The sequence below is a fragment of the Mustela nivalis genome (assembly GCF_964662115.1).
Source record: "Mustela nivalis genome assembly, chromosome: 17".
In the NCBI taxonomy this organism is placed as follows: Eukaryota; Metazoa; Chordata; class Mammalia; order Carnivora; family Mustelidae; genus Mustela; species Mustela nivalis.
Window position 1 is genome coordinate 22,324,125 of NC_139036.1, and position 13,284 is coordinate 22,337,408.

At 54.3% G+C, this 13,284-nt stretch overlaps 1 protein-coding gene across 4 annotated transcripts in view; it reads left to right on the forward strand.

Moving 5' to 3' along the window:
* RAB11FIP4 (RAB11 family interacting protein 4) overlaps positions 1-13,284 on the forward strand; it is a 117,430-nt gene that overhangs the window by 86,211 nt on the left and 17,935 nt on the right. The window contains exon 1 of one of the 4 annotated variants that reach the window (XM_082707681.1): positions 8,604-8,708. The exons of the other annotated variants lie outside the window; for them this stretch is intronic. The gene's annotated coding sequence lies outside the window, so the exon portion shown is untranslated. Of the gene's footprint in view, positions 1-8,603; positions 8,709-13,284 lie in introns of those variants that run through there. 4 annotated transcript variants of the gene reach the window in all.

A 13,284-nucleotide genomic window follows, 5' to 3' on the forward strand; every position in this document is an offset into this window, starting at 1 on the left:
GGGAGTAGAGCTACCTTGTAGTGGTGGGAGGGTTATGTGAGGGGACACTCACTACGATGTGGTACAGGGGAACAAGGCTGGACTCCAGGCTGACCTTGCCGCACACAAGCTGTGTGACCTTGGGCAAGCAGAGCCACCTCTCTGAGCCTCATGTTCTTCTTATGTCAGATGCCGGTCCTGGCTCCACAGTTGTCGTGATTGTGCATAAGGCATCTTTTCCTGTCTTACTGGGTCTCCTCTCCGGTCTCACTGCCCCATTCCAACTGGACTAGGAGGGAAAGTGAGGGCAGAGAGCAGGTTACCGGCCTTCGCAAGGTAGCAGAGGGAAAGGGGGTATTATTTATCGGGGCTTCTTGACTTGGTTTCTAATCCTTGAACATCATCTTTTTCTTCCTTCCTTTCCCTCCTCCTCCCACCTTGCCCGAGTTTTCATTTCCACATGTGTTTCCTTTTAGCAATTCTCCTTCCAGTCTCTCTTCTTCCTTTCTGTAAAAGCTCCCCACACGCAGCCTCTCTGAACCTCCCCATGGAGGGGAAGGGGAGGGAGCCCTGCCTCGTGGCCAGGTGGCATAGGCCCCAGGAGCCTCATGCCGCGGTCCATGGCGTGATGTGCTGTGCTCCCGGCAGCCTTCAGCTCAAGCCCACGTTCTGGTGCCGCCCACCTTGCTGCTTCCAGTGCCCGTGTGGCCCGACCTAAGACTATTCCAGTGCTGCATAACTGACACTACCATCACCAAGAGTAGTCTGTCTTTTCTGTACCCTTTCTGCTGCATTAAAGTCAGACCTGTTCGCATCCCAGCCCTGCTGGCTCTGTGACCTTTTGCAGGTTACTTAACCTCTCTGAGCCTGGGTTTTCCCATCTGGATGGTGGTTGATGCACAAAAGTACCTGGTACGTGCTAGACGCTTAATAGGTGTATTCTTTCCTGGTCCTCCTCAAACAGTTAAGACCACTTGATGTTTCTTTAGGGGCTCTGGGAGACAGATGGAGGAGCTCAGGGCAGGGAACTGCAGGGTTGCAGGCACAGAGACCTGGGCGAGCAGGATGTGTCAGGCAGCATGCATGCCTCTGGGATGGAACGGGGTGAGCCATCAGGACCTCCACACCTTTGGGGAGTGAGGTTGATGAGGTAGGCTGCTTGCTAAGAGTGCAGTGGGCTGTGTGAGGTGCTGGACTACAGCGCGTGGGGACGTCCAGCTGACCATGGGCCACCCCAAGCAGGGCCTCAGCGAGAGCTGCTGCTGGAGGGAGACCTCATTCTCATCAGAAGGACCCTCTGTTTCTCCCCCTCTTGAGATCCCAGCTCCCTCAATTTTGTGTGTGGTGCCTGGGTTCCCAGCCCCCTCTAGGTGCTGTCTGGACTCTGGCACAAGCGTCCACCCCCGTCTTTGGTGTCTGGCAGAGGCTATGATGAGTTCCCCAGCCCTGAGAGAGACAAGGCTGAGGTTGGGGTGCAACTTGGCTTACAGAACACCTGTGTCAGCGGGTCTGGTGGCCCCTTTGGGGACCCCCCTGGCAGGAAGCAAGCCTGCCATACCACACGGCTTCTTCCTGGGAACAGGGGAGTGGGTGGGTCAGTTGTGCCAATGCTGGGATGGGAAAATCACTCCCCTCACCCACCCCGCCCCAGATCATCCTTCTCTCCTTAAAGTGGTGTACACGGGCTGAGGAGGAGAGGGTAAGGCACCTCACCCACCTCACCCAGTCCTAGGGAGAGAGTCATAGGAGCAGAGAAGGGGCTCATGGGACTTGTGCCTAGAGGTGGCTCTAGGGCCCTCCGCATGGAGGCAAAGAATTAGTCCCCTGGATATAGTGACCTTCTCACTGGTCCTTGTTTAGGGACAGGCCTTTGTGGCGTAGGGAGGAACTGTGTTTCAGGCATAAGGAGCCAGAGCGTGAGGGTGGTGATCATGTCCGACAAGAGCTTGGGGTACAAGGGGAGGGGGTGGCAGGATCATGTCCGGAGGCTGAGACCAGCGGGACGGGGCTGTGTGTGCTGGGCTGAGACAGGGGCCTGGTTTTGTGGCCATTGGCAAGCTCACAGGGTCTTTGACAGGGACCTTCTTGGACATTCTGTAGCCTTGTATTCCCCCTGGGCACCTCCTGCCCTCTGAGCCCCAAGCTGTGGCTTGTGTTCAGACCCAGAGCTCTTACCTGTCCTTACCGCGGGACAGCCCGGGAAGGGACCCGATCTGGCTTTGCCTCCCTGGCTTGTGGCCCCCAAGCTGCACTCTGGCCAGCAACACTCTGGTGAGTCTGGCTGTGCGACAGCAGCCCTGGGGACACCTGCACAAGGCACTGGACCAGGCAGAGGCAGAAGGATAGGAGGGAGCACCTGACCAGAGCCTGCTGGGAGCACTGCTGGGACTCTGGGATGATGGGAGATGCCTGAAGGTTATAACAGTAGAGGCAGCAGGGCTGGAGAGTGGTGGCAGAGGAGTTCCCTGGTCCGTGGCCTGCCTGATCCCAGGCAGGGATCCCCTTGGCCCTGCAAGCTCTGGCTGTTAGCTCTGGGTAGACACTGGAACACTCTGCTTAGCCTTCCCGGACTGAGGGCTTCTATGCAAAGAAGGGGATGAGGTAGGTACTGGCCCCAGCTCTAGACGGTGGGTCAGCCCTGCTCGGGTGTACTCTCCTTGAGGCAGACGGTGGCCTCTCCCTGGGAAGTTCACATCCCCTCATGGGAGGGTGCCCCGTGAAGGAACACTGCTCTGCCTGGCCGGCGGAGCTGGCCTGGGCCACTGTCGGCCCATCCCAGGCTCCTCTCTACCCCTTCCTTAGCATCGTGGTAAAACACGGAGCCCCCAAAGCAAGCCCCACAAACTCTTGACTGTGTGAGTAATTAAGCCCTCACTTCAAACAGCCACATCTTTAAAAGCTATAATTTGTAGCCCAAAATAGCTGCCTGTTCAAAGAGCCAGGAGAGCCCTTGATGTGTGCCCCTTTCAACTTGCAGCCTGTGGATTCGCCTTTGACATTTGAGTTGTCCGACACCCCTGGCTGTGGTTTTTTGGAGCCGCAGATCCAGTGGCCGGGTGGGAACGCCGCTTCCCAGCATATACTTGGGAAATCTTATTTTGAGCATTTAGATCTGGTGATTGATGTCCAGGGCTTCCTGGCTCGGGTTCACGTGACTCTACCTTTCTGTGTGACCACCCACGCTGGGTGAGGTGGCCTTATCCTTTTATGTGACTCCCAATTCTTCTGGAGAAGAATCACAGCATAACTTCAGGGGAAGGTAGACTAAACTCTGGACACTGGGTTCTTACCTGTAAGGAGGAGAGGGTATTTATGTGCAGGGATTTGCGGGGCAGAAAATGAGACCCTTTCAGTAAAGCACAGAGCAGACACTGACCACGTGGGGGGTACTCCCATGTGTCCCCTTCCCCCAGCTGGCCTCTTGTTGTAGACCGGCCCTGTGGATTCGGGTAGGTACTTGCAGGGAGAGGGGTACCGGCCCACAGGAAACACCTCCCTTGACCTGCAGCTTCGCTAACAGCTGACGTGCCTGGAATTCTTGGGGCTGGCTGCTGGGCTTGGTTTCCAGATGTGGAAGCAATTTGAGTTCTGTTTTCCTAATCCCCAACAGTTTGCTTCTCGAGTCCATGTTCTCACTTGAATATCAAGACCGTTGGCTCTCTTTCAGGGCAAGGGTTAGGCTAGATGGCCTCTTTGGATCCCTTTTTGCTCAGGAGGTAGGTTCCCTGAGGCACTCTGATCACTCTGACCCAGGGCTTTGTTAGGACAGTCACACCCCTGTCAAGGGCTTGTTTCCCTTTGGGAGAGAAGTTCACCGTGGGGCCACCTCCCCTCCATGGTTTTTCCCTGGAGATGGATCACTTAGCCAGAGGCAGCTGTTGTGTCTGCCTGACCCTAGACAGCCACCCGGGAAGGGGGAAGCTGGCTCCGGTTCTGGCTGGGTCTGGGGTTGGGGGGCTGGTGTCCCGGCTGAGCAAGGTGCCCACGTGTCCCAGGAATGATGAGGGCCCTTTTCCCCAAACTGACCACAGCAGAGGGAAGAAATTTCAAAGGACCAGAAATACCGTCTGGCATGGATAAACTGGTAATATCTTGCTCAATTACGGAGAGCTCCTCACCGCAGAGGTGGCCTGCCCCGGCTCAGACTGTAGTTGCAGGCCTAACTGCTGGTCTCTCCTCTTGTAAACCATTCACTTTTTAGGTAAAATAACTTTTACATTTGTATTATAACTACACTAAATACAGTTCTAGGCAAACAGAAATTGCCTTTGCCATTTTAAATGTCTCTGGCTGAACTCCATGTACACGTTCCTTTAAAATTAAAACAATACATACACTATTGAGGGAACACAAGAAATGGAAATAATGACTTAGATTTATATATATGGTGTTTAGGAAAACATCATTCTGATAATTACAGATCCGCCAAGCTTCAGCTTCAGCAAAACAGAGTCTCTTTAGAAATCGCAGTACCGGGGCGCCTGGGGTGGCTCAGTGGGTTAAGCCGCTGCCTTCGGCTCAGGTCATGATCTCAGGGTCCTGGGATCGAGTCCCGCATCGGGCTCTCTGCTCAGCAGGGAGCCTGCTTCCCTCTCTCTCTCTCTCTCTCTCTCTCTCTGCCTGTCAAATAAATAAAATCTTTAAAAAAAAAAAGAAATCGCAGTACCTCCAAATGATCACGAGAGAGAAGACAGCGTTTCTTTTGAGGAGAGAGGAAAACGAACAAACCCCCAGTCCCTTGATGAGCTTCTGGAGACCCAGTAGGTCCCTTTGGAGGCGGAATTGAATTGACCTAGAAGGAATTTGCCTTTATTATCAGGGTGGGAAGGTGGGGGACAAATCCAGGCGGGGCCGAGGGGCACCATACAGGCTTCCGAGTGGGGGGAGGAAAGGGCGGTCGTCAGCGAACAGCTAAGTACCACACACCGGCTGCCTTGAACCACCGAGATGAATTCTGTCGCACTTCTGGAGGCTAACCTTCAAGATCGAGGCGTCTGCGGGGTTGGTTTCTTCTGAGGCCCCTTTCCTTGGCTGGCGGATGGCTGTCTTCTCCCTGTCTCTTCACATGGTCTGTGTGTGTGTGTGTGTGTGTGTGTGTCTGTGTGTGTCCTAATCCCCTACTCCTCTTTAGGATATGAGACCATTGAATTAAGGCCCACCACGATGCCCTCCTTTTAATATGATTGCCTTTTTAAAGACCCTGTCTCCCCAAATAGTCACACTCTAAGGTACTGGGGTTGGGACTTTAACATATGAATTTGGCAGGTGACGGGACACAGTTCAGCCCATAAGAGGCAGTTCCTTCGAGCCATCTTCCGAGGCGGGGAGGAAGAGGAGTGTGAGCAGAGCCCAGCATCTAGGGAAAGAGCCCTGAGTGGAGGGGATGGGAGGCAGCTCTGCCTGCAGGCAAAGGCCCACTCTTGATGATGGGCCCTTCGGTGCTGTCTTTGGATGAGGTTCCAACGTTCTGATTCCTAGTTCGCCTTCTAGAACCTGAGCCACCGTTGCTGCCTGATCTGACCATTCGGAACCTAGACTGCTCCTCATTCACCTCGTGGGGTTCTGACCCTTGGCTCCCTGTTTCTGCTGACCCTGGCTCCGGGGTGTAGCATTCTTTAAGGAAGGCTTCACTTTTGCATGTTCCGTTTAAATGGAGCTAAACTTGTCAGATTTTTCCACTTTTCCTTAACCCATTCAGCAAGTTTGGGGCAACTATCTTTCATGTTTTATGTATGTATCTTTCTGCTAATATACTGAAAAACAAACAAAAGACCTGTAAGAACCGGTTATGGGGAGCCACTGAACGTGGGGCCAGGAAGTCTGTGTAACTCCCCAAGGTTTTGCCTGAAGCACCCACCCCCCCAGGCCCGGTGGTTCCAGAGCCCACCATCCAGCTCCTGCAGTGGCCAGACTCCATCAGCCACACAAGAGGACCCCCCCACAGTGTTTCATTTGGAGCCCAAGCCAGCCCCTGCAACCAGGACAGACCATCATGGTGCTGGTTGGTGGGGGAGACTGTTCCAGCAAGGATTTGCATGCCCCAGCTGCCCTCCAGGGCCTCAGCCGTATTGGCTTTATCTCTCATGTAACTTTTTTCCCCCTAAATCATTTGAAAGAAAATTAAGCAAGACCTTATCAAAACTAAGGGTACTGTTCCTTCATAACTATTAGCAAGCGTAATTCCCTAATATCACCCAATATCTAGTCCATATTCCAGCTTCAATTTCGACTCCAATAGGACTCGCTAGCTAGGTGGTGGTTTGCTTATTTGTTTGAACTGGGATCCAATCAAAGGTTAACATTTAGCTTTTCTGTCTCTTGATGAATCTAAAACGGTGGTTCTTAATAGTGTGGTCCTGGGACCATCAGCATCACCCAAGAACTTGTTAGAAACGCACTTTGGACGGGACTGGAAGAGATTATGCTGAGTGAAATAAGTCAAGCAGAGCGAGTCAATTATCATATGGTTTCACTTATTTGTGGAGCATAACAAATATCATGGAGGACAAGGAGTGGTAGAAAGGAGAAGGGAGTTGGGGTAAATTGGAAGGGGAGGTGAATCACAAGAGACTATGGACTCTGAAAAACAATCTGAGGGGTTTGAAGTGGCGGGGGTGTGGGAGGTTGGGATACCAGGTGGTGGGTATTATAGAGGGCACGGATTGCATGGAGCACTGGGTGTGGTGAAAAAATAATGAATACTGTTTTTCTGAAAATAAATAAATTGGGAAAAAAAAAAAAAGAAATGCACTTTGAGATATTTTATTTATTAGAGAGCCAGAGCGCAAGCATGAGTGGAGGTGGTGTGGTAGAGGCTGAAGCCGACTCCCTATTAAGGGAACCCAAGGACGTGGGGCTTGATCCCAGGACCCTGGGATCATGACCTGAGCTGAGGGCACACCTCTAACTGATTGAGCCACCCAGACACCCCTAGTAGAAGTTAGATCTTAAGGCTTGATTAGAATTGAGCATAGGAGGCTTGTCCTTAATCTTGTGTCCAGCAATTAGTTGATGCTAGGTTCGATCACTGTTTTAAAGTGACAATAACCTGTTTTTACCACAGTTGAAATATTGGGGGGGGGGTTAGAGGGTGTTCAGAGGGTGTCAGGTGGTTCTTTGGTACCGTGCCAGTGTCTAGTCTAGTTCCTCGTCAATCTCCAACCCAATGGTTTTATTCTGCAGTTGGGGACAGCGTGCGATTTGGGCCAGGTCTCGTTTGCGTGGCTCACACCTTCCGTCTCTCTTCTAATTCTGTTGTTTGCCTGCCCCATCAGTTACCAAGAGAGATGAATTAAAATCTCCACCGCTATTCATTTGTTTATTTGAAAGTAAGCTCTGCACCCACCATGGGGCTTGAACTCCTGACCCTGAGATCAAGAGTCACATGCTCTACTCCCTGAGCCAGCCTGGCGCCCCACCCTCCATTTACTTTTATTTTTGGCCTGTGTCCTGGTGTTTATGTTGTGTTGCTTATAAACACCGCGTAGTTGTTGTCTTTATCTAGTCTGATGGTGTTTGTTTATTAATAATGTGGTTTTATTTCATTTTCATTTTCTGCATTGCTACCATGGTTGAGTTCTGATCTTTGGTCTTCTTTTCCTCTTTTTTTTCTGTATCCTTTCAGATGTCTTAAGCATTTTTTATTCCTTTTTTTTTTCTCCATTAGCGCTTTAGTAACACATTTTTAATTTTGAAGAGCGGACTTTTGAAATGCTTCGACATGCTCTTGGAATGCAAGTGGCGTGGTGGGGGAAGGGGGCCTGGAGGGTCTCCCAGTGGAGCGCGTGACCCCCTGTGACGGGCGCTTCCAGTGGGGTCCGAAGTCTGGCCCAAAGCCTAACAGCTTGAAAACCAGACCGTGGTGGCCCTTCCCTGACCCCTTTGGGACTCGAATGCCACCCCATGACCACAGATTATCTCTCCATGGACCCGCAGAGCCAGAGTGCTGGCTGACTGACTTATAGTGAGCAGCGTGCCCTGGCTGTGAGCTTGGGCAGCCCAACTTTCCCCATCGGTCACAGGCTTCCAGAAGCCTGCTGTGAACAAAAGCGGGGTGGGTGAACTTGGACATGGGGGAGCTGGTTAGCAGGGCTGCATGGACATTAAGTGATCTCAAGCTCTGGTGCCAGGTATGTCAGACCCCACAGCCTTTGGGGCAGACTGGCCATGTGGGGCAGGCAGACCAGACCCCTCTGGCCAGTGCCTGTGTGGGTGCTGCCAGGTCTGCTACAGACTCTCCCTATTAGATTCCTTAAGACACAGTCCCTCTGCTTTGCCACTGTGCGGGAAATTTGCCTACCCTTGCTCTTAGGTTGGCTGTGGGGGAGGGGCTGGCTGTCAGACACCCTCATTTCTGAGTTTTTCTGGGAGCTACATGTCTTCTCTTTCTCTTGCACTCCTGTGACACTACCTTAGCAGCGTCTGTTGGGAGAGGGGAAGCGTGAGACTGGGGAGAGAGACAGTGCAGGAGTGTGATTAAGAACGTGGAAAAGAAGGCCCTTTGGGCTTCCACACCCCTTCCACTGTAGGGGCGTGTACCATAGCCGGGCCTCCATATTGGAGTGCCTTTGCTCTATGCAAATGGCCCGGGAGCTCTTGAGAACCGCGAGCCTTACTTTCTCTTTCTCTTCTCTCCGGTATCAGCCTGAGGTTCCACAGCTGGTGGGGGCCAGATCCAGAACCGAACCATGTCTGCCTGAGAGCCTCAGTTCTCCCACCTATAAAACTGGGTAACTTAGGACTTCTGTCCAGGGGCCAGGGAAGGAAGTGCACACTGGAGGGGTGATCCTGGCCACTCTCTGATCTGGCCCCTGGGGACGGGAACAGGGCAGTCTGTCCTATCTTCTGGACGTTGGCCTCCCCCACCAGAATGGGACTCTTTGGGCTTTCTTCATCTGACCATGTGCAGTCAGTCCCCAGGATTGGCCAAGACAGGTGATAAATGAACTCTAGTGGCTCCCCTCTTTGCCCTTGACCTTTCTGGGGACAAGCCGGGGCCTCATATCTGAGCCAAGGTTACTTCTGTTCCAAAGTTGAGGCTTAGACACCAGCCTCCCTATATAGAAGCTTACCTCCCCCTTTAGTCCCACCCTCGCCCTTTGACTGGCAGCCCAGCCACACTTTGTTGAGCCAGAACCATATCAGCCACTGATGTGCACCGACCCCCACCCACAGAGCAAGGCTTGGCTTCAGGGCAGGGGTTGGCAGCCACAAGAGGGGTGGCAGGTACAACCTGGATTGCTTGCTAATCTCTGCTGTTGCCACGCCTGGATGGGTGGCTGAGTGATGGCGGCTAGGGGATCCCAGCCCAGGTAAGCAGATTCCCTCTCTCTGGACCTGGGGGCATTGGCATCCACAAGTTAGCTCCCTAGTCTTTAGCTACCTGTGGTGAAGACCTAGAGAGACCCCGAGCAGGCCTGTCCCTCTTCCCAGGCAGTGGGTTGGCTGGGATTGTGACAAGGGATTTCATCCCCAGCCCCCTGCACCCCCGACCCGCTTAGCGTTACCCAGACACCATCCTGACTTCTCCCCTGCACCAGGCTTGGTTTGTGTCCCCCACCTCCCTGCTCTCTTCCCTGCAGTGGGGTCTCACGTGTGCCCGCCAGTGTTGGCTGCGAGGAAAGCTGGGATGTGCCGAATCGAGCTATTTTTACCCAGTCCTGTCCCTACAGAGCTGTTCTTTGGCTCTGAGTTACTGCCTGGGAAGTGGAGCTACAGCCAGGGCTGGGGATGGATGAGCCGGAGTCTCAGAGCCTCCTGGCCTCCCCTGCCCAGCCGGGGTGTCTCAGCCTGACACTTACTAAACTGTGTAATTAGCGTGCAGAGGGAGTGGGTGGAAGGGAGTAAGTGGAAGATGGCCCCGGTGGGGAGAAAGGAAGCACCTGCACCTCTGTAACTTGCAAACTTCAGGCTTCCAGAAGCTTGAATCCAGCCAGCATCCACCTGGTGTGTCGCTGGGGGTCGACGGGGTAGGGTCCCAGGGGGTTGGATAGAGGCCATCAGGCCTGGAGACAGCCTGGTTGTCTTCTCTCAACACAGTGAAGACCATAATAGCTCAGATTTATTGATCCTTCTCTGTGTGTGTTTAACACGTGTACTAACTGGTTTCCTGATGACCAATAACTCCCTTCTGCAGATGGGGAAACTGAGGCACAGAGCAGTTCAGTAAACCTAAGGTTGCAGAGCTGAGGGGTGGAGCTGGGGTTTGAACCCAGTCAGTCCACCTCCAGAGCTCGCTCCCAACACCGTTCTGCGCCCCTCTCTTCTCTGCCATGTTCCCAGTACCTGTGAGGTACGGAGCAATGTTCTACGTAGGTTCTTTATGGCTGTCTTGCCAGCTGGCTGTTTCCAACCCTGTTTTTAGATGAGGCTCAGAGACTGAACAGCTTGCCCAGGGTTGCACAGTGGCCAGTGAATGAGCCAGGCAGGTACCGAGGCCTCGGGGTTACCACAGCTGGGCTCTTCCCAGCGCCCCGTTCTGCCGTGCAGTTTGCGGCCACAGGTACCCACCACTCACCGGCCATGTGCCCCCTGTGATGCCAACTGCTGGGGGTTCCGACGCAGACGTCCCCGGGGTGACCACCTTGAGGGCCTGCCTTCTCACAGGGAATGTGGAAGCAGGGTTCTTTGGAGTCCATGCTCTAGCTGTCTCAAAAATGGAGTAGTGGTGTACGTGACTTGAAGATGGAGTGCCACTGGGGCGGTTGGGGGATGGGGAGGACCAGATGAAGTCCTCAGGTCTGGGCCCTGCCGTAGCCCCCTCTGGCAGTGTGGACGGCAGGGCATTGTTGGCCCCTCTGAGGCTGGGATGACCTCTCCCACCACGGGTATTTTTTTTTTAACCAGCTGTTGAATTCAGCCCATGCCAACTTCCTACAGAGGAAGGAGTGACTTTGGGGCCTACTGGCAGGCAAATGCTGCCCTCCCTGGAGAGGGGCCTCCATGGCCAGCCTGTGTGCCTCTGGGTTCCCACCTCTGGCCTGGCCCAGCTGCATCCAGTCCCAGCCAGAGACGGGCGGGGGATACGGAGGGGGGACGGAGGGGGGACACTGGAGATGCAGACCTGCCCTTCCAGAGCAGCTGGTTAGGGCCTGTTTTCCCAGCTGCAGGCCTCCAATCTCTCTAGAAACCCTTGGTTTCTGATAATTCCCCAGACCTAGCCGCTTGGGGAAGGTGTACTATCTAGTCTCCAAGCCGATGAGTAGTTAGTGGCCTGTCTAGCACTTTCCAGCTACTGCCCATGCTTTGCCTCCTTTCCTGAGGTGTTTGGGATCAGAGCAGGCTGTGCCCACTTCCAGCAGCACCCCTCCCAGGCCCGGTGCTACACCAGGCCCTTCTCCAGAGGGCCCAAAGGGATGGGAGCAGGCTCAGGACATTCCCGAGGCAGGAGCAGGGGTGATGGGACCACTTTTGTCCAAGACAAATGCCAAATCAGTACTGACTGTCTCGACCAACCAGGGTATCTAGTTACTTTTCTTATAGCTGTCTATATATATTATTTGAATTTAGGGGGAAACTACTAGAAAGGGTTTTGGAGTCCTAGAATTTTTAACTCACCTTGGGCTAATCACAGTGGGTTGAAGGAAAAGGTGTTAATATGGGGAGGCAGTTGATTTTAAGAGAAAAGACTGGAGATTGAGAGTCTGTGTGCATGTGTACATGTGTGTGCACACGTGCATGCATGCGTGTGTGTGTGTGTAGCAAAGGGACGCTGAGGGGCCAGGACTCCGCCTGTCAAGAGTCTGGCTTCTGTGGCAGGAAGTCCTAGGGCAGTGCCGGCCCACTCTGAGCCTCACCTTCCCCAGGTGTCCCACGAAGACTACAAATCCTTCATCCCTGCCCTGTTCGCATCCTGGATCTCCTCCGGGGCTGTTGTCAGGGCCAGCCGGGGCTGTGTGTGTGGGAGACAGACCACCTGCTTTGTCGACTGTGAAGGGCCAGGCACATGTGGACTCTGCTCAATCAGAGGATAAAATTATGCCTGAGAAGGGGGTGGTCTTTTTGGGTGGAGTGACCCCTGTGGGGGCATCTGACCCCTCCCGCCCGCCTGTGGCTGAGGACAGGCCATTCTTTCCTCTTGGCGCAGCTGTTGGGAGTGGGTATGTTGCTCTAGGACATCCGGGGAGAGGAGGCCATGGTCCCCACCTGCCTTTCGTGAGCTGGGTGTCTCTGGGCAGAGTGCCTGGCAAAAAACGGGGCCTCTACATCTCCGTGTCCAAGGAAACAAACATGAATTAGTCACCGGCATGCCGGGCCGAACGCCTACAGAGCATGGCTGCTGGTCCCTACTCAGGGCCCTGCCTGCCTCCGGGGAGTGTGCTGGGCAGCAGACCCCCAGGACCCCTGCCGACCGAGCTTTGAGAGCAGTATAGGCACCAGTACCCCACAGTCCAGTCCTGCCCTGCCACCAACTCCCTAGGGGCCCCAGGCAAGTCCCCCCGACTCATGGGAGAAAGGAGACCCGACTCTTGGGGCTGTGAAGACCAGAAGTGGCCATGGACTCCTGGAAGCCCTGGGGCAGGCCTTCCTCGCAAGCGTTAAGCTCCTGCTGCCGCCATGGCTGAGAAGGCAGAGAGCTCGCAGGTGAAGGAACAGAGCCGGGCACAGCCCCTCTGGGGCCCCCGCTGTCCCTGCTGGGCTGCCTGGCCCCCACCTGGCCCACGGTGGGAAGCAGGTGGCGCGGGCAGGAATGCTGGGCTCCACACTTACCAACACGCCCCTCTTATGTGCACTCTTCTCGTTGTCACCCCGAGATGCAAAATGCGTGACGTGTGGGTTGCAGTGGAGCCAAGCTGGTGGTGGCCAGAGAGGTGGGGGCCCTCGGCCTGCTGGCCGGAAGAGCTCTGGAGTTCTGGCAGGCTACCTTCTGAGCTCGTGAATACCCTCGTTCGTGAACTGGGGCTAAGAAGCCCTGTTCTGAAGTGTTGTCATGAGCCCACAGACTCTGTGCTAATGCTTAGCTCTGTCTCTGGACCTTGGGGACTGCTTAGTACATGGTGGTTTCTCCTGGGATGCAGCTTTAGGCTTACCGGTGAGGGGACCTTGCTTAGGGCCCCAGATCCAATGAGGCTGGGGGCCGTGTGGGATTGGATGAGTGACCTCGAGGTAGGAAGGGCCATGTGAACACTAGGTGGTTTTAATTACCCAGCCCCTCGGCCTCCGCAGTCAGGGGACCCTGGTGGCCTGATGCCAACTTTATTAGTCCATCTGATGCTCGGCCCGAGAGTCAGGGCACAGGCAGGAGCCAAGCTCATTAATTGTCGTCTCTCCTTCGGGCAGGAGGTCTTGGCCGGGAGAGACCGCCAG